The 27,785-nt window shown below is 44.4% G+C and overlaps 1 long non-coding RNA gene across 2 annotated transcripts; it reads left to right on the top strand.

The window, feature by feature from the left end:
- The first annotated feature begins 576 nt into the window (after positions 1–576).
- LOC138068183 (uncharacterized) lies at positions 577–27,558 on the top strand. Of its 2 annotated transcripts, none has more exons than XR_011142845.1 (4): positions 577–715; positions 4,954–5,000; positions 26,506–26,734; positions 27,031–27,558. It is a non-coding gene; the product is annotated as an uncharacterized lncRNA (long non-coding RNA). The 2 variants fall into 2 exon arrangements; XR_011142844.1 differs by having other exon boundaries at positions 599–783.
- The last annotated feature ends 227 nt before the right edge of the window (positions 27,559–27,785 follow it).

Below are 27,785 nucleotides of genomic sequence, written 5' to 3'. Positions count from 1 at the left end.
TGCCAACTGAAAGCCTCTGAGAAGCTGTAACTCCTAGAGTCTGAAGAAGGAAAATGCACCCTAACACCAGCAACTCTGGAAGCCTGCAGATCTCTGCAGTAGCAAGAAATGCATGAAATCACCCAAGGCCCACATTTCAGCAGTGCAGATCTGCAGAGAGGTTGCTGTAGCCCACCACAGCTGTAATATTCTCTGCGAGGGGCAGCCTGAGAACACAGCACACAAGGGCAAAACACCTCCCAGAAGATGAGCGCTATAGCTGGGATATTTAGAGCTGAGGTTTACCTTAGCTGTAGTTAAGCTCAGACCTAGCTTTATGGTGGAGTGAGAAATAAAGGTGCTTTAGTCCTCCTCATTCATCCTCCTCTTCCTGTGCCCTGGCGGGGCTGAGATGATGTGTGGCAAAGGATGCCTCCCGGTGTGACCCAGGTCTGCTTATTCCTATGCAAGGAGAGCAGAATCAGGTCCAGAGTCCAGCCTGGGTAGTGCTGACCTATGTGAGTTAGGCTATACACAAAGGAGTGAATGCCTGGTGAAATTCATCGGAAGGGCTTTTTGCAATCACTGATGACAGGATACAGACCTACGCTCAGACAGGCTAGAGGAGAGGTTGCAGTGTGAGAAGGAAGGGTGCAAGGGATTCATTTGCCTGATTTGCTGTTCTTTTGGAGAACATTTCCGGGCTAACTTGGTGGATCCAGCTGCATAACAGGAGGTATTTCTGACCTACTTGACTGTACTGTAATATGAAGGAAGAAGGAGGTTATATCTCTATATAAAAAGGTCTGTGCATCTGCTTGACCTACTTTTGATCTTGCTTGCACTGTTTTAACTCTACTTGGCATCACCAAAGAATTGCTGATTTGCACCAGGGCAAGGGAAGAAGAAGTTGACTTGCTTTCTGTGGTCTGCTCCCTGTACAGTTGCGCCTTGATGACATTTCTATTATGTGTCGGCCCCATTTTTACTTCATTCAGGTTTCAGCATGAGCACAGGTCTGTTGGAGCCACTGGGTCTGAACACAAAGTGTGGCCAGGGTGAGGCCTGGGGCTGTGGGAAGCTGGGCAGCCCCCCAGGGCTGGGAAATGATCCAGAAGGTGTTTGGTAAATGAATAGTTCTGACCATAGTTTTCCTAATTCCTTGCATGCTATCTTTCCAGACCCAAACTGTGGTTGAAAACCACGTTATTGCAGCTGTGGGTTAATGCATGGGCACGTTCACCTGGGCTGCTGGGAGCCTGGGTGCCCCAGCTCCACCACCTCCGCCCCCTTGGTGCAGAGCCCTTGGTGCGGAGCTGCCCACAGGAAAGGGGGCTGGGGCAGACAGCAGCGCAGAGGGTGCCTCGGGGAGAGGACAAAGACTGAAGCATGGGGACTATGCAGGGAGCACTGGGAAAGGGCAGAGAGGTCCTTTATCAGGCAGAGCGGCTCAGATAAACTCAGCTGTGCTGTCGCTAGTTATTATCCGACTGAGCCGTGTGTCTTGCCGATGGCAAAGGACTCAAAGCCAGCGCTGGCGTTTGCCCTCCTGTACATCAAAGATCAATCTCAGCATCCCTTTCTCATGCGCTGCAATCACCCCCCCCCTTCCTCCTTCTGTAAGGTAGCTTTGAAACCATTTAAGAGCTATATCAGAGGAGCCTCGGCTATTGAAGTTTGTTAATTAATATCCTGCAGTTAAGTGTGTCAAAAGCTTTCTTAAGATCAAGCGAAATGGCTCCTCACATTTCCCTTTGATCAGAGGCAGTGAAGATTTTTGTCAGTGAATTCTGGTAGTGCAGCAGTGGTGAAACATATCGAAAGGGCCTGGAGCTCCCGCGCTGATCGCTCACACGTCCATTTAGGTAGCAGCTGATGGTGCACTGCCTCTTCTATAACCGCGTATAAAATAAGGCAGACTAACTCGTATTGTTCTGCTGTTGTTAATGTCATCAGGTATTGTCAGATAAATGGGCTAGGAGGAGCGTAGCTACAGTAACTGCTAATTATTTGGGGCCATCCCCTATTATTGTCAAAAAGTAGTGGTATGAGGTAATGAAAGAAGGGGTTCCTCAAGTTTTACACTGATCACCTGGAAACATCTTTGTCGCTCGTTGAGCGAAAAGCTTCTGAGAACGGCTTAAAGAAATTTCTGGATCACAGAGCAGTTCTGGCAGCCTTCGAATGTATGAAATACAGGTTACAGATGTTACACAGCATTTGTTAGTGAGCAGCAGCAAAATCATGACTGTCTTCCCTTCTTTACTTTTACTTCCTAAAAACTGCCTAGTCAGATAACTACTTCAGGTTGAATTCATTGAATGGATTTGAATGAAAACATCCGTGAAAAATATTGGAAAGAAATAAACACGCTTTACTTCTTAATGTTAAAAATTAGTTTTCTGTTTTGTCTCATTTGAAACAATCAAAGGCAATTACCATAACAGCAGACAAGAAAACAAAAACCTTGAAAGAAGGTATTTTAAGTAACTGGGAAAAAAATAAATAAGAAGCAGTAAAAGCTATTAGTTTTTCCCTGCTCCACATCAGCCCCCATCTCTCTCCCCATTCCAGCGTCCTCCGTTACTCATTCTGTTTGATGAAGGCACAGTTTTAGGTGCTTTATCTGCTACTGTGATTATGCAATGAATAACTCGTACAGTTGCCCCAATGACATGGGAATTGCAAAACATATTCGTCCCCGCAAAGAGAAACTACAAAGAGTGCAGAAAACCTCACTCATGCTGATTGCCCAAGGGAATGGTGATAAAATTAAGATTTAAAAAACAACCCTGAATATCATTTGGTTTCTATGCAGACGCTGACGCTTGGAATAAAAAAAAAAAAAACAAAAGGAATTTCTGCCCTCCATGCCTCCCCCAAATAAAACAAACTACTGGGTACTGGCTATATGCCGAGATCGAATCTCCAAAGTTTATTACTGCTCCGTCAACAACCTCATCAGCCCCAAAGTCCACTAATAAGTTAAAATATCTGCTTGGAGTTTTTGGAGCAGCTGTGCATCCTATTTGAATGAAATGATTTTTACGGCTATAATCAGACACCTCCCATTACTCATTTCTGCTCTTTCTACCCAAGACGTCTGACAAGTTCAGCTGCTAAAGGCAATCTGTAAAAATCAGGGCCTAAACTGTCAGACAGCCTAACTATTCCCTGTGTACCTTTCCTTGTCACTAATGAGAGATTGCGTTGAGCTGACAGAAGCCAACTAGCCAAGAGAGAAAGAGAAATAAAAGTAGCAGTGATAAACTCTTCAATTTGAAGTGACGTTTTCTGTGTTACTCCGCTGCTTTCGCCCTGACAGGTTTTTGCATAGCCGAGTTAAAAGAGACACAGGGAGGAAAAAATAATCCTTCCCCCTTCCCGATTTTCAGATGTCTCCACCATTTATTTTTAATACTAATGTGACATAGTTTAATGTTCTGTCGATTAAACTAAACTGCCAGGGTGATGTAGACGGAGCTTGAATTGAATCTGCCGATGAAAAACGATCCGCCTGTCACAGCGTTATTCCTGGTAATCGCCCGGCCCTGATAGACGCGGGCCAGCTGCACCGCGAGCCGAGGCGAGAGCCGCCGTGCCCTTGGGCAGCGGGAGGGCGACGCAAGGTTCCCCCTCGGGTTGCAGTCCCGCCGGGGCCGGGGCCGGGGCCGGGGCCGGGGCCGAGCAGAGGCGCTCGCGCTAACCCGTGGAGGCGGCCCGCGTGGAGGGACGGGGCACGGGGCTGGTGTCTCCTCCAGGGCTCCACGCCGGCTCCGCGCCCCAGCCTAAATATATATATATATATGCTATTGCCTAAATATTGCATCGCCTTATTCTCAGAATGCGGCACTGAAGTTTTCTCCCTGAAAACAATTGTTCATGTAATTGCCTTTGTTCCCCTTTTTTTTTTTTTTGGTATGCTGTAAAAATGATCAGGTTGACGTCGGAATGAAAATTTGCAATATTACTGAGATCGAGTATGTAAATTGACTCGTAACGATTCTTTCCTCCCAGTATATAATTTCTCAGGAAATTTTTCAGGAAATTCTCAGGAAATTTTAGAGGGGAAATCTTGCTTCAAAATTTGCAAACAGAAAAGAAAAGAAAAGAAAAAAGAAAAGAAAGGAAAGGAAAGGAAAGGAAAGGAAAGGAAAGGAAAGGAAAGGAAAGGAAAGGAAAGGAAAGGAAAGGAAAGGAAAGGAAAGGAAAGGAAAGGAAAGGAAAGGAAAGGAAAGGAAAGGAAAGGAAAGGAAAGGAAAGGAAAGGAAAGGAAAGGAAAGGAAAGGAAAGGAAAGGAAAGGAAAGGAAAGGAAAGGAAAGGAAAGGAAAGGAAAGGAAAGGAAAGGAAAGGAAAGGAAAGGAAAGGAAAGGAAAGGAAAGGAAAGGAAAGGAAAGGAAAAGAAGGCATTTATTCCTCCACAGACTGAATTTTAACATTTCTTGGAAAAAGCAGCATCTTGTTCCCTGCATCTCTGATGACAGGTATTTCATAGACCAGGTTTTCTGTAACCACAGTGGGTTCATCTTAAAAGATCCTGGTAGATGGAAGAGCTAGAAAATCCAGTTTGCAGTGGGCATCACCAAATCCCTCAATTTACAGGCAGTCTAAGGGGAGGGGTTGGGGGCTGCAATCTCCATGCATGCTGGGTGGATGTACAATGAGGGCGTTATCTGTTCCACTGATAAAGAGAAAACTAGTCTCTAGGGAGGCCAAATACGCCTGTTTCATAATCACTAAACCAGCATGAGTGAGGAGAGTGAATGAGTCCTTTGGAGCTTTTGCAGTATTGCCTTGATGGGAGAACCTATACCCATTTCACAAGTAATATTATTAACAGAATTAAAAAAAAAACATTGCACAAAAATGATAGATAATTTACAAATAAATAACCTCTAAATATAAATACTGCAAGAAAAATTCATTAAGTGCCTTTTAAAAGCACTGGATTTGATTTAGCATATTTTTTTCAGATGTTCCTCTCAAGCACGCCAAAGCATCAGATAACAATTGTGTAAAGGTAAGCACCGTAATAACTCTCAAAATGCATTATACATCTTTTCCCTTGATAAAGGTCTCTATGCTTTTATAAAATGTTCATTATCAGTACTTTTCCCCTAAATGTGAAGCAGAAACCAGTGCATTAGAGTCTGAACATTTCAACATGCATGTTACCGAACAGAAGAGAGAGGGAATTATTTCTGATAGGCTGATGTTACCAAGCTATCATTCATGTTTCCTCAAAATTATTTCTGTTACTTATTTGAAATTAAAACCAACTTGGAAAAGATTTCTTTTTTCACGACAGATTCAGCTGCAGTTTCACCACAAAACTCTGCCGTGCAAGGAAAAGCTGGGGACACGCAGTAATATGCCCAGCATCATTTTAATAATTCTTACTCCTTGTTCTGCTGAGTGCACTCTGGCTTTACTAGTCTTGTCAGTGGATGGTCTGAAAGATGCTGGAGGAAGCTCAGCTTGGTCTGAGTTGCATGAAGAGCTGGGGAAGCGGTGCTGAGGACTGAGCCGTTGTCGGGATCAGCTTCTGCACTGAACCATTCGAACGCTCAGTCTCCAGCAACCATTAGGGACCTCATCCAAAGACCTGTGAAGCTGGGAGGCTCCTGTTGGCTTCAAAGCCAGAAAGCACATTTTTAAAAGCCGAAACTGGTTTTATAAACACTTAGGCCTAAATCTGGAAACTCCTAAAATTTTTTTTCTTATACAGTAATTAGAAACATGTGTGACCAGCTCCCACTACATTTTGAAAGCATCTGCCCTTAGACTAACAAACGTAGGCACTCGGTTCTGCCAGCACTCCAAGCTCCGTCAGCAACCAGGCTGGAAACTCCCGAAATCCTCGCAAATGTGTCAAGCTAAGTGTAAAAGCAGGCAGGGCTCATACCGAGGGTTGAACTAGAAGCAAGCCTCCGGTTTATGACTTTAGAGATGACAATTCTAAAGACTTGTAGATACAAAAAGATTTGGCAGTGGGATTATCATAGCAATTAATGACACACGAAGAAATTATCAGAGGAATGTGATCTTTTCTTTCCCTGTTTAAAGATTTTCCGTGGGCAAAACATGATAGCTTTATTTATCCTGTGTCAGAGAAGAATCCCATTTTTTCTTGCAATAAAAATGATCTGCAATGATTTTTCAGATTATTTCAGATACGTGGGATGAGTCATGACTGGCCTGATACATCATATAACACTGCTTTTCCTTCCTGAATGATTGAGCAGATGAGCACTGCAGTGCAAGCTATGGATAAGCACTTTTGGACTTCTAAATATTAATGAGAATTTACATTTGATACATTATGTTTGGAAAATATGGAAAAGATAGGCAATTTTTCCCTCAAAAGATGACCCTCATTTTAAAGCCAACTTTAGAGTTGGTTTATCGTATTCAAAGTATTGATTCTGATGAAAAAATTCAGTGCTTCTTTTGCTCCTACCAGAAATATTTGTCTTTGTGCAACAAAATACAGAAGTATTAATTGAGATTAAATACAGAAAGAATTCAGACTTGCCTGAAACAAATTCATTGAAAAAGCAAGCTGTGTACTTACCAAACACAGTTGCAATCATTTCCTGTGTTATCCCTGAGAAATTAAGAAATACTCAGAGCTAACTCTTTTGAGGTCTTGCTACAGATACCACAAAGGAAATTTAACAGGAACTATAGAAGTTTTTTGTTTTATGATCGTTACTCTTTAGACATTTAACAAAAGAAAAGAAATATTTTTCCTTTCTGGAAGCAGTAAGACAAAGGTGGGATGCAAACACTTCTATATTCTGATGGCTGTCTTTTTTTTTCCCCCTCACAGAGCTGTAAGATTTGTGTCTTTGGCACCTATTATACTTGATAACCATAGATTTCTGGTGCTTTTTTTAGCACCAGGCTTACTGTCTTTGCAATTAGTCATTGTAGAAAATCTATAAAGTCGCCATGATGATAAAATAAAATCATGATTAGAAAGGATAAAAAAAATCTACCAGCCTGAATTCAGGTCAAGATCAGCAACGATTATTTTGAAAAAAGTCCTATTTTTGAATTTCTTTGGCTATGCTAGTCATCAGCTCTCTTGTATCAGATAGCAAAATGATGATTTTTCTCTTAGATGAAATCCTGATCCTGAAAAAAAAATGTAGGCCTGTAAATTTAGCACACTAGAATTCAGTAGGTTTATGCCTATGTCTGTTGTAACTCAAGCAATCATTTACAAAATTGGCTTTTCCTGTCCTCGCTCTGCAAAATCTGACTGCTAATCATGTCACTTGTTTTATTGAGACCTACAGTATGAGCCGGTTTGATGTGATCAGAAAAATCAGAAGAGCCTGGGGCGTTACGTTCAAAGTAAACCAGCTCTACCTAGAGCTGCATTTCATTGCTGTGACAATGCAGGATGTGTCCTTACAGAGCAGTCTACGGGGAGGTGGCCAACCCCGTTATAATTGAGACAAACTCTGGGGTTTCCGCTACTTCCCCTGGAGGGAAGATTTCAAAATTCAGTGACGTTTGCAATGAGGAAACGTTTCCTGGTGCGCTGCCACATTCAGTTTCGCTCAGCTTCGTTCCGCAGCAGTTAGCGATCGCCGTCTGACCAGCCTCACTGCTTTCCTCCCGGTAATTTCACTCTTCGAGCACCTTCCCGCAGTCCTCAGATCCTTCTCCCACCTTGGCCAAGCCCATCTTCCCAAACACTTCATCATTTTTCTTGCTCGTCTAATTTTGTCCAGTTTGTCAGCACTTCTGAGCTTATGAGATGCTCAGAAAAAAAAAGATGGATGGGAACTGGATGCCTCACTTCCTCCCTCCACCCCCCCCCTTTTTTTTTTTTTTTGCTGCTAGTACTAAAATCTCTGAGACAATTTCGAAAGTCTCAGCCTGTGGTATAGGCAATGGAGACCTGGGGGAACGAAGTGGAATGAGGAATGAGATATTATCGCTCTGCACAGCTCTAGGGGCGCAAGGTACCCTGCTTGCGAAGCGTAGCTGCTGGCATGCAGGAAAAGTTAATCCCCTTCAACACTTCGATCCTGGCACTCTTGGTAATTACAACTAGAGAAAAGAGTGCATTGCTGGGCTTAATCCCTGTGACTGCATTAGTGTGAAAGCTGCAGGGAAGCGTGGTGGTAATGCGCGCTCTGCCTGGCAATAGCTGCCCTCTCAGTGTAGCTGCGCTTCTGGCTGAGGAAAATACATTCAAACAACCCCCCAAAGTGTCTTCTCTGCTCCAGACCCTTGGTAGGCCAGGGTACAGTTCAGAAGCACAACTAAGGGAGGATTTTTTAAGTACTGTTGTGGAGAATGACAACAGTACAACCTGTCTTCTGAGGACTCTGCCAGCACATCCTGGCAAGGGGAAGAGCAGCTGAAGGCAGCTGGAAAGGTTTGCAGATAAGGCAAAAGATTGTTGCTGAAATTTAAACAGCCTGCAAGGCTGCAGCCTCAGATCTGGAGGATACAAAAGGTGCCCAGACACAGAAACATCCCAATTTGAGAATCATCTCTTTGACATCTTCAAAGAAGGCTAGGGAGCCTAGGGGAGGCAGTTTAAGGGTTTTAAATGTTTAGTTGTGTAAAAAAATGGAAATGGACTGTGCTGATGCCAGGTTTAGCCTGAGGGAGTAAAGACTCAATTCTTCCTAGACATGGACCACAATGGGATCTCACATGTCAGCCTGCTGCAGCTCAGCAGGCTCGTTCCAAGGTAAAATAATATCTTAATCTAAAGCTGTGTCTTTAATGGCTTATTTTAACTTCAACCCTTCCTATTATCACATGGCATGTTTAAATATAACATCTTTTGTAGGTGTTTGCTTGTAGAAATGAGGGTCAGAGAACACCATTAAAAAGACTTAATTCTAAGAGTTAAGTTTACTTAAAATGATAATGACAGATCACATTTTTCCACACAAATCAGTGCAGAGCCAGAGTCTTCCCCTGTGTAATTCTGGACTTCAGTAGGCTTATGCAAGGACTGGTCATGACCCATAATTAGAGCTGGCCAGGGAACAACAGTTTTGTTTCATGGCAACTTCAGAGGTTTCAAAATCTGTTTATGTTCTACAGAGGAAATTAAACCAAAACATTTCTAATGCGAAATGGAACTGTGTTAGAATGTCCATTTTCTGATCAGAAAGATCCTGATTTCCATGCAGGTCTTCTTTCCCTGCCCTCTTCTCCGAGAAGCGGAGCAGCAGCCCTGCGTCTCAGGATCAGCAGCGTGGAGTTGCTGGTGGCAGCACCGGTACGGCACTGCCAGGGGAGAGCCCAGGGGATCAGGCTGCAACGTATGTGCGTAGCTGAGAGCAATTCCCAGGGGGACATGTCAGTGTGCCAAATGCATCAGCACTTCTGCCCAGCATAACCCGCAGGCTTTGATAAAAATACATGAAGTTGAAAACATTGTGACCACTCCTTCCTATAATATTCTGCTTGTTTAGGACCACATCGTCCTGGTGACGCGTTACGTCTGCACCCCAATGGGACAGAGGCAGGTCTGCTGGCCGCTGGCACAAAGGAACACGCTCATCTTCTGCTCAGTACATCTTTCCAGCTAGAGTTTAAAAACCTGATTTTTTTTTTAGGCCTACCAAAGACCTTAAAAATATTGCTCTGCGGGGATATTAAAGTCATGATGGCGTATTTGGCAAGAGTAGGAGTTTGCCTTGGAATCCCTGGCATTTCCTCTCCAGGCCCACGTGTTTGCTGACTGTCTGTCTGTCTGCTGCTCTCCAGCCCAAAGTGGCACATTGCAGTTACATATATAGCGTGCAGCTCATAAAATGCTTTCCTTTCCATTAAAGCTGTTAATCAATTATAGCTGGATAGTTTAGTCCTCAGCTCAGAGTCATGATGTTGAAGAAATTTTTTTACGCTAAAAGGACTTGAACTACCAGATATTGGTAGTCCTTGACCTTGGAGCAGTTTGAGAAATAGTACATTTTTATTGCTATAGATGCAGAGAGACGTCCCAAAAACCTATAGATCAAAGGACTACTGTTTTTGCACTAGGGAACTATGCAGGTGAAACAATGCACAAGGGAGAAAGATAACCAAAATTTTTCTCCAGGGCTAGAATATAGCTTTACCAAACTTGCATTATTTTGCAAATTTGTATAAGCTTTGGACAAATTTGTGATCTTCCAGATCAATTAACTCTTAAAAGCCTTTGAGACAGCCAGTTTATTGACATAAGAGGAGACCATCTATGGCAACTGCCAGCCTGGCCCAGCTGAATGTCTCCTTACGTCCTCAGAAGCTTCTGCTCTGACCCGGGATAGCCTTCAACGCATAACCAAAAGGGTTTCAAATAGCGTCTCACTTTCATCTACCAGTCCCTTGCTTGTGCTGATGATTGATGAAGACCCCAGTATGAGGCTGGATTATTCTCTGTGATCTCCCATATCTTGCTAACTGCAATAAGCAAAATGCAGTGGGACATACAATAAGAGAAGGAACTTCCTGGCTTTGACATCTGAAAACTGGGCTCTTAGATTACCACTAAGCCAGGAGAAGGGGAGCTGCTGTTCAGGAATAGGATACAATAACTTTTGAAATGTACTATGTGACCTGGAAGTTCAGCTTATTTCTAAATAATGTAGCCCCTTGCTATGCAACAGAACAGTCAGGAAGTTTACAATAAAGAATAAAAACAGTTGTTCCCTGCCAGATTCACCATGATCACATGCTTAACCCCTCTGGCATGCAAAGGAAACTCAGGGGCTGCCTTTCCCAGGCAAGAAGACTTGCGTTCATTAATAGACTCCAAAGAGCACAGGAAACAGGGAAGTAGTAGTGCAATTAGATTTAACTCCTTCTTCCAGATCTTCAGACATCAACTGCTGCAACAGCAAAGGCTGCAGCTTGTTTCAGAGCTCTGACCACAGCTTCCTTTTGAGCTGAGGTTAATTTCATTCTAGGAAAACAAAAAATATCCAGCCAGTTAGTTAACCGACACAACAGCTTTGCCCCTGCACGGCCCTAGTCTCTAGCCCTGCGCGCAGACGAGCACCCAGCTGCCACTGGAGGTGATGGCAGGGCTGGGAGTGCCATGGGTGGCCCCCAGAGTGGGCTAAGCAGCACAGCTGCTCAGGGTATGCTTTAGAGCCCTTGCAGACATGGTACACCTCCCCCAAAAGGTTTATCTCAGGGCAACGAAACATTCAGAAGTGCTGTTGGAAATGCTACTTTGATTTTCATACAGACAAAACCCTCACACCAGCCTCATCAGGTCAAGGAAGAGCAGTGGCCCGTTTCCCGTGAACTGGCGTCTTAGCAAACAGAACTGCTGGCGTTCAGAGTTGTCCAGGCTCCCTCTTAATCAGTAATAAAGGACAAACCCCTCTAGCTGGTTATGCCTCCCATCAGAAGAACATGAAGCAAAGGCCCTCGAGTCAACAGAAAGTCTTCTTTGATATTTGAGAGTGCTAGGAGATGTTCAGGGTCAGAAGGGACCCCAGGATGCAGCGAGGAAGCAGCCAAGTGCACGAACACTGAGATTTTGTGAGGCAATCTGTGCAAATAGATGCAGCCAGAGGCTTACTTGATCTGTTTGCTGTACTTCAAAATAAGTTTGCAAACATGTTAGAAGCTGGTGGAGGTGTCTCTGTGCAGGGCTGCAGCTCCCTCCTTGTCCCCTCTGGAGGCAAGACGTGGCTTTTCCTCTGTATCTGTCCAGGAGGCCTCGGATCCCAATTAGGACCACAACGTTACTGTGCCATATTGAATGCCATTAAATGACATTTTTTTTGATTGCAGAACTGAAAGTTAAGGGTATGTCAGATTTACATTTGCTTGTGCAAGTTGAATTTTATCCCCTAACATTGCTTCTGTGTCTTGAATGAGGGGGGGGAGTCTTCTGGGAAAAAGGTCATATGGTCAAATAATAAAAAGGGATCATTGGAGGACAGATTTTTGTTTTTTTTTTTTTTTAAACAGCCAGCATCTATAAGGTAGAGAAACTGACCTTCGGTCTATCTAAAGTCCTTCTTAATCAGAAACCTAGACTTTCTGAAGAAACTATATCCTCTGACTCTTTAGGAAATAGTGCGCACAATACAACACTGTCACGCAAAGTTCAGTGATAATAAATGAATTCTGCTCTAAAAACACATGCCATTGCAGCATGCAAATTAATGTCTCCTCAGAGAGCCAGGTATAATCATCATTGTCTGTTGGGATGTTTCCATAAAATAAAATCTTTCCTTCCACATTTAAAAATAGCATAATCTCGATAAGGAAGGTAGGCAAACTTTTTCAAAAAGTCATTTGTCTCCTCATCATGCCAGTCATTTCTTTCCCCAGGGGTGTGCAAGAATTAATTCCCTTTACCCACAATTAGCAATTTTTATGACTAGGGTTCTTTTCTTTTTCAGATTTTCTGTGCATGAAAAATCTGTTTAATTAATTTTCACAGAGCAGTGAGTCAAACACCAAAGCGTAGAAGCAGAGTGAGGAAGAAAGATGCAAAAACTTGATTAAACAGCTAGAAGAGTAAAAGGCAGGATGGTACTTGGAGTATAAAGCATGGTCTAACTGGTCTGATGGGCTGCTGCAGCCTGCCTTGTGAGCGCATGACAAAATTTATGGGAAGTACTTCATCCACTTTCCCTCTTGTGTCCCCTCTGCTCAGAGGAGTTGATTATTTCCAGCTCTGCTGCATTACTAACATGCACTGAGCAGTCCTGTTGCCATCCGTGAAACTTCTGCAGTAAAATGCATTTCGATATCACAGAGGGGTAAAGGACCTGGCTGCAGAGTGTGTCCATATTGGCCATTATTGCAGAGTTAACAGCAGCACTTTAGCCTATTAAGAGAAAGTAATGCAGTAACTTTAGCGAGGGCACTAGCTTCCTAATAGCCTGAATGCCTTCCTTAGTACGCATCAGATTTAAAAAGCCTTTCTTTGAATAGCTCTCTGCTAGTTATATCACAAACAGAATACAGCTCCAGGGGAGGAAGATGGGTTTCTCTTGCATGCACGCACATGGGTGTATGTATCATCCTGAATTTGTCATGCCCTGACTTTTCTCAGCTGTTGGCCTGGCTGGAGCATTGTGAACAGCAGCTATTCCTGGGCGCTTCCCCAGGCATTTGCCAAACCAAAGAGACAAGTCGCAGCACCGCAGGGCCACAGAACAAGCGAAAATATCCAACTGACTTTGAACAATGTGTCAGAGTAGCTAGAGGAAAATGAAAGGCTGAAAATGGGAAAAACTCTTGCCCCAAATTATATGCATCTGCTACTGAAGTATCTGAAAGTTTCTCAAAATTCTTCTTTTTTCTTTTTCCTCTCCCAGATAGTGTGTTTTTATTGTGTCTGCTCTTAAAATATCACCTTAAATAAACCCAGGCCTATAATATCACCCTGCTATAAGCAGCCCAGTCTCTTTGAATAGCTTAACGCTTATTAACTCTGCCATCACAAAGATACTTGTACACAGGCCCCAGCCCTGCTTTTGAGCAAGCCTACCCACACTAAACCAGTGTGTGCAGAATTGAGGACCACCGTCCAATAATAACTATGTGTGGTCAGCAAGCTCCTTCCAGAGACGCACTGAGAACAAGATCCAGTAAGTCCATGAAGACTAAGCAAGTGCTTTATGAAACAAGAGGAAAAGGGTTAGCATCACAGCACGGGCCAGAAAGACATGCAGTAACCTCCAGCCAAGGGGACCTGTTGGAACTACAGATAAGTCGACAAGAAACGTCATGTTCGTTTCATCCGGTAGCATTTGGTCCATTTATTCTAATTGCAAATAAAGGCAAAGCAGCATGAACAGGTTGCAGTTATTGTTGGAGCTGGTAAAACATTTTATGCAAAGAGGGGGTTGGTCTTAAACCATCTAAATAAAACCCATTGCCGAAACAATAAAGCTTAAAAGATTAGCAAATTGCTGTTTATGGGTTATCCCAGTTCCACACCACTCAGAACGAAGCTGGAACGGAATACACGAACAAATTTGCTGCCTGACTTATTGGACAAACCAGCCTCGTGCAGGACATGAGCCATTTTAAAATCATCCTCTCAGAGCAAAGACGAAAGCTCAGAAGAGAAGCAGCTGCCAGAGAAATAGTAGTGGGAGCGAACTGGTATAGATCTGCAAAAGCTGGTGCAGGCAACACATATGCAAAGGACAGAGTATTAATGTAATTGGCTTTTAGTAGACCCAACAAATAACCCAGGTAGTGCTATTTGTCAGCCAGACCACCTCAGGATGGGGAACAGGAACATTTTCTTGTGCACTTTTACATTCTCAGCCCAGTGCGTTGGAAGGAGCTTGCTTGTCACCCTTCTGTGCGCTGAGCAGCTGGACCAGATTTTACAAACTCAAGCTGGTTTGGAGAATGCAATGCCTCGTTGGCATGCGCCTATTCAAGCTGGTGCCTATTATGTTGCTCGTATTAAAATGCTATGAAAACAGGCATTGTGCACTGAGAGGCTGAGCAAACCTTGTTATACAGTAATTATGCAATCAGTATATAATCTAATTTTGGTGGCAGGGGTGTGGAAGGGAAGTTTTGGTTCCTAGATGCTTGTAGGGGTCTTTGCTATGAAATATGCATATGAATGTATTTACAACCAATGGCAATACAATTTTTGAGCAATGCTAACTATATTGAGCTTCTGCTATGTCGAGAGGAACATAGAAGAGCAAGCGCCACACAGCTGGTTAGACTCAAAAAGACTCTTCTACTCAATAGGTAGACTTTCTGCAGATGAAATGCTCTACAATTAACAACCCCTTACTGGAAGAGGGCAGGAAAGAGCTTTCAAAACCCATGAGGTTTTCTGTGAGATTTTGCAACCCTTCCCTTGAATTGGAGAGGAAGCCAAAGTTTTTCAAAGCTTTTATAAAACGAACAGCCAAAACTAAAACCCCTCTCAACCCTCCCAGTGAGAGAAACACCTGGGACTAGCAGATAGCCCTTTACCAAGATACTTTCCTGGTGGTAAAAGTCCCACAAGCAGAACAAGAACTGGAATTTGGATTTCTTGCCTCCTGAATTTTTTTTTACATCCCTGGTGCTCAGCATGGCCTGAAATCTGAGCTATTTGCTACTGCGGGGTGCAAATTTTGCTGAGGAAAGATTTTATGGTTTGAGAAGGCTTGGAAACTGTTTCGAAGTTTTCAATCAAGGTGGGTGTATTTCTACGTAAAGCTTGATTTTCAGTATATTGGAAACTTTTACAAAACAATTTTCATGAAAAAAAATCCTTTAATATTACTTTCTATGGATACCCTGTACTGTGGCTCTAAGGAGCAGAAACTTAGAGAGCCCAAGAGAAGTCCAGAATTTATCTTATGGGTCAAATTCTTCACTGGTATAAATAGCCTGAACTCTGCATAGCAGGACTGTGGCTGTTCATGCCAATAGAGGATTTGGCCTGCAGTCGTATTCTGTTTCTTTTTTTAAACCACAGGAGACATGCTACAAAGTGCAAGGAGCCAGGTTCAAACCCCAGCAATGATAACTTCTGAGGCACACACAGCTGTTTTGGTCAGCGGACAGGCGGCCTTGCTAACTGTGGGCCAGTAGCTGCTTGGGAGATGTGGGGCAAATGAAGGAGATGCAGAGCCGCCCCAGGTTTGGAGAGCCCATTGCACATCCCTGCGGGCACGGACCAGCCCCTCACATATGCTATTTCTGCTGGCTGTAGGAAGGCAGCATGCTGGCAGAGCAGTGTCAGATGCTGCAGTGTGGATCTGCCTGGATAAGCCTGCGGCAGATCACAAGCAGGTTTAGACGTGGTCTTAATGTAGCACTGCAGTCATGCCTCCAGGCTTGGCATTACATGTCTCAGAAGTTCACTGAAGGTCCCTAGAAGGTGGCTTCTCTCTGCCACTAGTCCCACTGCACCATCTGACCCGAACTGCTGTATTTTGCAGCTCTCCATCCTTTACTCTGCCACTCCATAGCTGTTCCCCTCCATAGACATTTGCAGAAGTTGCCTGCACACCACACATCTTTTCCTCTTCCTGAGATACTAATCTTTAATCCCTTGGCAGAGGGTCCCTGGGGAAATTAACTGCAGAAATAAAGCCTTTCTGGTCCCCCTACCCCTCTGAGCGCATGGTTTTGAGAGACAGCTTGAGCTGACAAGAAGCTCGCTGTTGCCCCAAAGCAAAGGTCCAGGTTGTGCCTGCTCCACCCCCTGTGCACCACTTCATCCCCAGCAGTGCCATCCCACCGTCACCTGCCCCACAACTTCAAAAGCTCTCCAAAGCGCATGAGCCAGTTCAGCTCATTGAAACAGCGGAAAGCCTAAGGGGAAAAAGGCGCAGTTTTATTATGCTGCAGGAGTTGGCCGTGTGACCAGGCAAGCAGCAGGGCTGGCGCAGCGGAGGGCGATGGCAAGGAGCAACAGGACTTCCCCTTCCAGCAATCTGCTCATCTGGCTCGGCCACAAACACACAGTTTCACCCTCGCCGTTCAAACGGCCTCCAGGTGAATCCTCCGCAAAGCCCCACGGAGGAAAGCGGAGTTCCCATAAAAGCCGCCGAGTTTCAGAGAGGGAGGAGGCAACTGGGCTTTGAAGGGCTGAACATCTGCTCGGAGCTAGAGTCAGAGCCGTGGGTTTGGCCTGGTGTCAGGGAGCCTCACGGAGGCTGAGCAGGGTTGTTCCCCCCCCCCCCCCCGACTCATAAAAACACACTTTAAAAGCTAATAGATTTACACATCTGGTTTTCACAGAGCTTTTTAAAATGGCAACTCCTAACCCTAAAAACAACAAAAGAATTCAATAAATCATTAAAGTGCTGCATCCACAAGCACAGCCATGTCTAATCCTTCCACTTCTGCGTTATCAGATACATGAAAGCCAGAGGTTGCCATTGCCAACCAGCTAAACATTGCAAACTATGGCTGCCTTAGGCCAATTGTTGCCCCTTTGAACCAGCACTACAAAGACTTTCTTTTAGATTCGAGCGTTCCGAAAATTGCTTTTGTTTTGGCTCTGTGAACAGGAGCAGGAAAAGCTCACCTGCTAACAGGCTCCCCGACCAAGTCGGGATTCCTTGGCGAGATCCCCACGCACCCGAGTTACGCTCCATGCCCTCACCACCCTGCTCAGACTAGGAGGTACGGTTATTTTGGGGTTGGTTTTCCAGTAAAATAAAACTTGTGCAGCCATGCTGGCTACACGTATGTATGAACATCTGCCTGTTTGTCTACCCGCAAAGGATTTATGTATCCCCTGGCCAAGTTCAGTGATACTAATGAAGAGGTAAGTGTCCTCCAAGCTTACAGGGTTCCTGGGCACAGACAGGTTACAAAGAAGGACCCCAGATATGCTCCAGCTCCGGGAAAAGCTGCAGGGAAACAAGGGAATCTCTGCAGGGGAGGTGCAGAACGTCTCTTCCACAAGCAAAGCTTCAAAAATCCAACCTAATGACACGAGAAGTCACACTGAAGGGGTTTTCACCATTTCTGCCACTCTTGGGACTATTTTCTAACTGTTTGCACCGGTCCTGTGCAAGTCGCAAAGGAAAAGTTTCTTTTGGATTTGATCCATGCCCCTCACTTGAAAAACCCTGGCAATGGAGAAGGGCAGACTCCTTTTTACCCCTCTGTACCACCATAAGGCTGCAAATGAAATCCTTGCCCATTTTTCACAAAAATGGCTAAGATGTTGCTTTTAGGGCTTTCTCTCCACCTTTCCTCCTGTTTCCTTGTGCCTGACCGGTGCTATCATTCTCACAGCTTTTTATCACAGATAGGAAAGCAGACCCTGGAGAAATCGTGTGCCAAAATCTGTACTTTGAAAAAAACCAGAGACCATATAGCTGATCTGTTACTCGAGGATTCATCTGGGCAGAACTAAGTAATTGTACGCACAAAAGACACACATTCTCTAGTTGAGAAAATGCCTTACAGATCTAACCAAAAGTATTACAGGAAGATGAAATGACTTTGATGACACATTTCACCTCCACCTAGAGTACCAAAAATATTTGATTTGGAAACCTACAACCCTCCAGGTTGTATCTTGCTGGCCAAAATCTTTCTCCTCTCTGCAATGCGGCTCTCCATTCCCAGGCAGTGTTGGAGACCGTGGCAGACCCCAGCTGTCGCCTCACAGGGTTGCACCTTGGGGAAGATGTGAACATGCAATTGCTCCATCCCAGGCAGATGCTCAGATAGAGAGGTTAGGCTGGCTCCAGTTTAAAGACTTAGCACTCTCAAGTGTTCCTTGGCCACAGGAGCAGCAAAGCCAGCAGGCAAGAGGGCTGGTAGAGGAGCAAGCGCACCTCTTCCCAGCACAGGCAGGGCTTGGCTGAGCCGAGCCATGGAGACGACTGGAGTGTGGCTCCCCATCAGCAGAGAAGGGAGTCCCTGCCACAGCTCTCCCTGCTTCTCACTCCTGTGCCTGCTCCATAGCCAGGAAGGGACCTTGGCAAGATGATTTTCAGGGCAGAATATAGAAGGAAATCAAATTCCACAGGGCCCTGGCTGCAGGCTAAGGACCACCTGAAAGACACTCCTTTTAAATGGAGCCAACCTAGCAGAATTGAAAGAGCCACTTTTCTCCTCCTGCAGTGACTTCCATCTAATACTGAATAATGACTATCCTAGAAATTGAACCCAAGCACTCCTCCTTCTGGAAATAAATCCCTGCACTCAGGGGAAGACCAGGAGCTGGAAAGGGGTTAGGACAATATTCTCTGGATATTACTTGCCCTACAAGGACATACAACCTTGCAAGGGAAGCAATTTTCATTCTCATTTTCTTTCTTTTCTGTATGTGACATTTTTACTTCCTACAAAATTGTGTATGCCCTTAGGACAAGTGATTAAATTTGAAGATCAACAATACATAAAGAAGGAGAGGGATCAATTCACAGAAACGCTTCTGAAGGTGCTTTATTGTGTTTTTCATCTTTTTTGCTGGGAGATCATTTGCCAAATTATTAAAAGCAAGTCAAGCGAGTGGGATGATTAGAAACTAAAAGTTTCCTTCTCTTCAGAAATTGATGTGATGGCAACTTTATTAAAAAAAAAAAAAAAAGAACTAAAACCCTTCACTGAGGTCAGATTCTGATCTGAGTTACACCAATAATCACTAACTTATCATGACACTCCAAGCCACTGTGTTCACTTTTCCCATGAATAAACAGATACAGCTGCCACGACAGTTCATCCAGTGACAAACTGTAAGCATGCCCACAGCGCTTGCCTATAAAAACATAAGCCACCAACTTTTTCTCTGCTGCACTAAGGCCCTTTGTACCACCAGATCAAGACTCTTAAAGCATATCGTACATGAGTATGCAGTGCCATAGCATTTCTTGTGTCTGAAATTTACATCTACTTTATTTTCCTTTCACACCAGTGGAGTGATGTATAAAAGTCCAGAACACAAGTAAGAATAAAGCCCCAACTCTAAAAATCTTCCAAAGCGAGTGAAGTTGCCAGTTTTTATTAACTAACAATTTTCAGATGCAGTGAGCTGTTAAAGAACAAGATGTGCTGAACTGGACTGGGAGTAACATCGCTGAAATCACCAGCAAACAGTGCAAATCCCAGTGAAAGGATAAGAGCTGCAGGAAGGACATCATGCCTGTTGCCATATCATCATTTTCTGCTGCTCTTTTTAATCTCATCTGAGCTGCTCTTGACTGGCAAGATCATCATCTTCTGTCTGGATCTGTCTAGATTCTGGATATATAAGCCAAAGAAGGATCCAAAGCCTGTCAAACAAAGAGGATATGATAGCACACTTGAAACAAGTCCAACATTTAAAAACCCTCACTATAAAAAGGCAAGAGTTAATTTAATCAGAGAGAACAACATTGCAAGATCTATTAAAGCTGGGTCACCACGTTTTCAGTGAGAGCTGTATCTTGTGCTTTTGGTCTATCATCTGCTAGTCGCATGACTCCACTTAGCATCCATATCTGATTAGACTTGTTTGTATGCTAGGTGCTGTTATTTTGGTTTGAGTTAGTGTCTCCTGGTTTTTCTGTTTCACAAATATAGCTGAATTATCTCCTTTCACCCAGAGCTTGGTTGAGTGGTTATTCCGCTTTTGCACAGTGAAGCAGAGCATCCTTACTTGTTGTCCTTTTATGGCTAGGATGGGAGAACAACAAAACTCATTTTCATGCAAATCCCTAACGTCTATCAGGCATCATAGTTGTCAAGCAGGTCATTAGAGGCCTACTGTGTAAAATGAAGATTACTAATTAGAGCTGCAGAAATAATTTGCAACAAATAACTTATCCAATGAATTTGGATTTTTTTCTCCTTGTGGGATCTCTGCAAGCAGGTTGTTGCTTTGCCAGGGTTGGCCATTGTTTAGTATATGTTTAACTCTTCATGCTCATTGTGATTGATTCTAGTTTTTCACCATTACTCTTCTGAGCTAGATGGTTAGCTGATGTTAATTGCAGGATGCTGGATTTATCTCCTGGCTGAAGTGCCAAAATATGGCTAAAAGGAATAAGGACTAGCGTACGCTTAAAAAGTACTTTCCCTGAACGCTCATGTGTGTTTCTGTGAACATCACAAGAGTTGTTTGGGATTTTTCTATTAAACTATATTTTTCCAATCAAGAAGTGTAATTGCAAAATCCAAAATTTTAGCCTGCAGTATGTTACGTGAGATTTAGGAATGAGCATCACAAAGAATAGGACAAAGGCATAATCCACCCCATAGAAAAAGAGGGAACAAATGCATCTGGCTGTCAAGATCCTCAAATGCACTGTAGGGCCCTGAACACATTAACTAAATGTAGCAGTAACTGAAAATGAGAACTCCTCTGTTGTGATCCACAGTCACACGAAATGCTGTGATTTTGCAAAATCTGACCATTTCACTGTGATGTTAAGTGTCAAAACATAGGTTTCAGATAATTTTGATTATCCATTTCTCTTCAACCCACAAAAAAATAGTTATTTTGGCTCCAAACATTCAACCAATTCAGATTGAAAAGAGACAGTGAAATTTTCTATTCATTTCCATCCTGTTATAAGAGTCAATTTCTGCAGACGTTAATTCTGGTACAATACACTATGAACATTCACAGAAAGGTGGAGCACTAAAAAAGGAGTGAAATTTGCCCAGTGAATTAATTCCAATATTTAAGCCCACACGCACAGGAGACAGTTTGCGACATTCAACTTGTTAATAAACATGGGCTATACACACCCTATGGCTGATACTACAAAATCCTGGATTGCAAAGGAACATTTTCATTTTCACTGCTGCAAAGACAACGGAGAGTAGTCTTGGGGTTTTTAAAAGAGTTTCTATGAACTAAAAAAGACAGTTTGGTACAAACTTTTGAATCCCATCTGCTTCATATTTACAGAACTTGGTGTTCCCTGTGCACTGCAAGTGGCCGACTCATTTGCCATTGTCTTTGCAAGGCAGCAAGAAGATGAGCAGAAACAGGAGACACTCAGTAGAAGAAAAAAAAAGTAGCAAATACTCAAAGTTGGCTTGTTTAGTCTAAACAGCTCTCAGAGCAAAACAAGCAAGGTTCATAAAAGCTGTCTACAGGGGAAAGTAACATTGCTGCTGCTGCTGTTCTCCTGCAAAAATTAATTGCACAAGTTGCTGAACACACAGGTACTGATGAGGCAACTGCATGCTAGTGTTGTGCCCCGTGCTTTTTCTCCATGCCCTGACATTGTAACGCTCCTAGGGCTTCGTGTGTGCCCCACGTGTGGCCACGTGGGTATTACCAGGCAGGCTATGAGAGGCTATCTTCAGGCCATTTGAGCAAATGCCGCTGGTTTGAGAGCCAGGCTCCAAAGCTTGGCTCCGCTCAGTCCTGCTTGGGGCAAGCTAGGGAGCTCCCAGCACCCAGAGCTGCAGCTTTCTCACCCATTTCCTTGGCTCACAAGAGTCAAACTATGATTCACTGTCATCAAAACCAAAGATTACCCCATTAAAGCCACGAGACTCAAGTGAAAACTGAGATGGTCGAGAACAAAAGGGTGTCAGAGTTTTAGAAAGACGCTGTCCAAGGCCTCCATCCCCCTGCTCACAGCATTTACACGGATTAGCAGCACCAGTAATCAGGTGACATGGTGGTCCTGGGGATCCAAGTACTGAGCAGCAAGCACAGGAACACAATTAATCTTCCTGGCGCAGCCACTGATTCTTTGTATGGCCCTGGACAAGTCTCATTTCCATCCATAAATTTGGAACAACTACTTTTCCCCGTGCAGTGCTTTGAGACCCTTGGATAAGGCACTTTTTGTAGGAGCTAGCGATTATTATACACAAATAAAAAGCACACATAGAAAGGTGCTCAGAGCAAAGCCCAAACCAAGGAAACTTTAATCCTCTGAGTGCTATTCCATCTTTTCCACTCTCTCTCGCAATCCTCTTCAGTCTGACTTGTAAAAGAAAAACAAGCTGTGCAATACTTGAATCCATGTCAATACAGCTGAACCCATAATATCTGAGCAGGTTCGGAGAGAGGCAAAATGGGCTCAGCCATCTTTACAGCAGGGGCTAGCCCACTTTAATCTTCTCCCTGTGGGAACAAATCCTTTTCCATAAAACTGCATTGCCTGTGGGAAGACAACAACAAAGTGGGATGCAAACACAGCAATTCTGTGTTTAAATACATTTTTCCCTCAGAGTGAGCACAGGTTTAAAAAAAAAAAAAAACTTAAGAGAAAAAAATGACCTTATTCAAAGTCAGCTGAACTCAATGGGCGGACTCTCCCTGAATTTCAATGAGCTTTGGTTGGGTCTGTAGGGCTGCATTTACATAGGAGCTTGGAGGAAGATTTCCAGGTGCTGTGCACATCCAGGGCCAGATTTTCCAGGAAGACTCAGCATCAAAGTGTTTTGCTCTCCAGCTCAATAATGCATTTACCACCAGGCAACTTGGCAACAGCCGGAAGAGTTTCTATTCCAACTGGAGGAAACACTGGCCACCCTATGTGTGTATATATATGTATGTATATATTTGTAAAGGAAATTATCTAACTATCCACACAGGGCAGAAAAGATGCCACACAGCTTGTCTCAGATGTGCACAGCCAGCTGAGAGATGCAGCTGCACCACCAGGGCAGGAGTCGATTGCACCATGGGCAGCAAGCCGCAGCTCGGAGCAGGGCCTGCCCTCCCGCGCGGGAGCAGGGGCAGACCCATTTGCACCAGCCCTCAAAGCCACAGATCTCCTCAGCACAGGCAAACGGGCTGCCAAACCAGGAAAAACCTCCCTGCCCTTCCAGGCCTCCTGAAGGAGGCCAGACCAGGGAGGAACCAACCCCAAGGTAAAGCCTGTGCATTAAGCCGCAATTTCCCTACCAGCTTTCTGCTAGCCCAGGAGCCTCTGCCCAATACTCCCTGCCTGAGGCGGATGGACCCCGGTAAAGAAAAAGGAGCAGTGCTTACTTTTCACTAGTTACTGTTGCAGTGGATGGTTATTAATGCAGTTTCATTTTTGTGCCAGGTTTCAACAAGTAGAAAAACAAGAGCAAAACCTCACCAAAATCCCCTCAAAAACATTACCAGATCTGTGAGCAGACAGCAAGCATGGCTGGAAAGGCAGTGGCATTTACTGGAGATTTTATACAGCTGTGAGATATTTAACCCTTTCTCTCAGCAGGGTATTAAGAAAACATGTGCTCTAGAGAGCTGACAGAGCAACAAACCCAATCAGGCCTAATTGCACTAATTACAAAAAACACAATAACTCAGTTGAGGTCTCTGAAGGAGGAAGCTTCATATGCCAGAGACATGTCTGTGCGTCTGGAGTAGCTCTCATTGTGTGAACCTGAATGTGAATCTCAATCCGGTTCCCCGTGCTACTTTGGGTTTAACACAGCTGGTGCCTCACAGCAGCAGCTGCTGCCATGGGAATCTCACTAATTAGAGTAGGGGATCTATCTTGCTTTGAATCCGAATCTAATGCGTAACCTGCAGTTAGCCTGGAAACGTGGACTCTACGTCAGTCCTTTTTCAACCTAAATGTTGCCCTTTTCAACCTCTCTCTGCTTTTATCCTTCAGCTGAAATTTCTAATAAATCCTTAGAATTCACCCATCCAAAATATTTATTTATGGGCTTATTGCAATGACCTGGTAAGACTCTGATTCCTGCAAAGGTAATTACAAGGCACAGCCAACCCAGAACCCAGTGCTGGCACTTAAAATGACCTAAAGACATTCTCACAGGCATTATTTCTGTGTTATTTTTCTAATGCTTAACCATATGTTTTGGAATATACAGCTGTCTTTGTTCAGAATAAACCAAAAATAGCAGATTTTCCTCTGCTTAGCTGGGTGTTAAATTATTTACATTTCAAAACCCATAAGCAGAAACAATGACTGCATTTCCAGAGCCTGCTCCTGCTGTCAAATATCCTTTTCTCTCCTGCAACCTAATTTAGACTTCCTTTTTAGAGTCACAGTTTAGCTCCATTCCCAATTATATTAAAGGAACAAGATTTCAGGTCATTATCTCATCATTTCCATGAATAGTGACAAAAGATGTTCCCTGCAAAGGCAAAGATAGCCGTCACAGTACCCGCTTACACAGTCGCCTGAGGACGGTGTTGCTCTGGCGCAGGGAAGCCGAACTGTCACAAAACCTGCAAGCGAGAGGTTGCAGCGGGACCGATGCCCCGGGCCCAGACGGGTGCCGGGGGACAGCGGCTCCCCGAGCCTTGGGCCATGGGGAAGGTGGTGGCTGGCATGCAGTTTAATAGTGATTCCAGCCCTGCCTGCTTCAGAGCAATGCCTTAAATAGCATAATGTAGAAAGTGCAAATTTTTTCCTGCGGGAGTTATTGAAGGTGGGGGCTTCTTGGCCAGGCCAGGAAGAAAAGGGACAATTGGTGACCTTTTTGGCAGGTGAGCCCTTTTCTGATTTCTCTGTTTTCCCCCTAAATTAGCATTTGCTTTAGGGTCCAGTAAGGGCGATGGTGATCCTGTGCTGAAATCAGGAGTGTCTGGGCTGCGGGGAGGCAGAGGGCCCCGGCCAGAGGCTCTGCACCCCGATTTGGAGCGCTGGTGCCACGGGGGTGCAGAGCCCTAGCTGGGAGGATGCTGGTGCTCCAGGCAAGCCTGGGGGGAACAGGCACCGCTTGCACACCCCGAAACCCCGCAGTGCAGCAGGACTCCCGGCCTCCTCGCAACGGGCTTGTGCTGCCTGTGGCCGGAGCACGCTTCCAGGACAGACTGCAATATTAAACCTAATGGCCTGGAAACCATCCCGTAACAACAAAACTGGCTTGATACGGCTGGAAGTTGGGACCGAAACAAGACATGGTCTCAAATACCGTATAATTTTACCAGGCCGTTTCTATAATGGGCTGGCTGAGCCTCAGCATTCTTCCTGAAGGGGTTTATTAACTATAAATTCGACTTGGCACCTACCTTTTTCACATTTTCCTTCGCCAGGTGCAATTGTTGAAAAGCTTGCCTAAGTGCCAGATACCTTTGCCCCTTTCCCAATTAAATTCTTGTGTATACTACTGCTGACACAGTTACTGCCTAACTGAAAAGCAATGCAATCTAAGCGACAGTGTGAACGCCCTGGACAAAGAACATTTACTTAAGTCTTTTTCTACATCACTTCACCGGAACTCATTATAGTTGTTACTCTCGTGGCAGACCAGTATCCCAGTAGCACACACTCTTCTTGGATACTTATAAAACGAATAGTCTACATCTAACCAGAGTCTTAGTGTTGCCAGCCCTTGTGATTTTATTAGCAATCGTACAATATTTGGAATTTTTCATAAAGCTGCAGTTCTCAGAGTCAAGTAATTAAGAGAGAATGTCGGCTTTCACCTAGAAATGAAAGGAAGTTTCTAGTCCTTATGTTTTAAAAAAACTGGAAAACGTGCCTAAAGGCACAGACTTCAAAAGGCAAATTAAAAGAACTAATGTGCCTTATTTCTTTTTAAAACAATTGTGATTTAGGGATGGGAAGAGGGGCATGATTCATGATTTATAGATTTTGCACTTGGCAACTCTCCAGTCTCAAACGATGGCTCCAAGCAGAGGGATTCTGGGCTTTTTGAGAGCGGTTCAGTGGTTTTCACCTGGTTCCAGAAAAAACTTTTAAATAAAACCTCCAGAAATAGTAGACGCAATTTAAAAATTCAATATATACCATCTTATAACCTGATTAGCTATGAAATCTCCCACACTGAGATTCAAACAGGAGGTGCCGCAGCTCTGCAGGCATAGTGAAACAACAAACATCAATGTTTTAACAGTGTCCCTTGTATTAGGGAAGATTAAATCATTTGGAAAGCCATTTAGGCTGCAAAAAGACTTCAGCTTTTTAGTTAATATTAAGTGTGTATAATATTGGCAATCCTGGATCCATGCTTGGGTCCTCTTAAAACTGCACAAAACCTCCAACTTCAGGGTATGCCTGATGGGTTGTGCCGAACTTTTGAAAGAAATGGATTGAGTTTTTGCTTTTTAGAAGGCTCATTGCTGGGGCTGGCTCCTTTTTTAAACCTTCCTGGTATTTGGGTTGTTCTCGCACGCTATTTCTTAACCTCGCTGCACTCCTGCTCCCTATCAGCCCACAGAAATCAGCACGCGCCACGCCACAGCTTCCTTTCGGGTCCGGTTTCCAGTGGGCCACAGGTTTTGCCTGCCCCAAAGCCAGCTGAAGTCGGTGGAAACGCTCCCAGTGGCTTCAGCAGGCTCGAGCTCCGACTGCGGCTGCAGCTTTTTCATCCAAGCTATTATGGAGGATGAGATGCGAATAGGCATTAACAGCTTTATTGCTCCATAATACTAAATGCACAGTAAGTATCCTAATAAAAAGTTGTTACTCTGAAAGGCAGCACCTTTTCCATCTTAATATTATACCCATTTTACATTTGGTGCGCGTATATGGGTTTGTTTTTAAAAGAAATACACAGACTGCCTTTTCCACTTTATGAGCTAAAAGACTGTGAAACACTATTAGGCCAAGCCAGCTCTGAGTTACAGCAGCGCAAATAGTGTCAGCAAATGTCTGTGAACTATAAACATCCCTAGCAGAGAAGCTTGGGGTTAGATTGGTATAACGAGGGAACAAATTAGGAAATTTTCCTTCCAGGATCCCGGCGAGCTGGTGAAAACCCGACAAAGGCAGCTGCAAACGAGATGAAGCGCCGCAAAGGTTCATCGGCCGGCGAGCTGGGGGCTGCCACCGGAGGGCCTGGTTGTCCCCTGCCAGGGGCACAAAGCAGAGCAAATCCCGCGGGAGAGATGCACTTCAGCGGGTTAATGCGGGGGGGATGCTGCGTGGCCAGGGCTCGGCGGCCAAGGACCCCACGCTGCTGGCAGAGGCGATGGAAGCAGCTCCACCTTAAATTGCAGGGAGCACCTTAAGCTTTCTTCTGGCCTCCTGCCACCGAAACTGCTCCAGGCTGAGCTTTAATCAAAAGGAAGTGTGTGCTTTATGCAGGGTGGGGGAAGGGGCTGTGAGAAGGACATTTCTTCATTGATTTTTTAATTTTAAAAGTTTATTTCTTGGGTTTTTTTCCTTGACACAATAAATTTCAAATTGATTTTGCAATCTCTCTCCCCCATCCTCGTGCTCTCCCTCCCAAAGGTAATTGCACTGAAAGGTTTCGTTTTTTCCCCTCACAGGCTCTCTGTACAGAGTTTCCCCCTTGCTGTGGCCCTGGGCACCCCTCCGCTGCTGCCACCACCCTGGGGACAGCTGTGGCCAAGGACCTGAAGGAAGAGAGACCATTTCTGACCTGGAGCTGGCCAGCTCTTACGGGACAGTTACAGGTTCGGGGGAGGCCATCGCCGAGGACTAGATACCCCTTGGAAAGTGCCCAGAGCTCCCCTGAACCCAGGGCT

Source organism: Struthio camelus, chromosome 9 (assembly GCF_040807025.1).
Source record: "Struthio camelus isolate bStrCam1 chromosome 9, bStrCam1.hap1, whole genome shotgun sequence".
Classification (NCBI taxonomy): Eukaryota; Metazoa; Chordata; class Aves; order Struthioniformes; family Struthionidae; genus Struthio; species Struthio camelus.
This window is presented reverse-complemented; position numbering and strand designations above follow the sequence as displayed.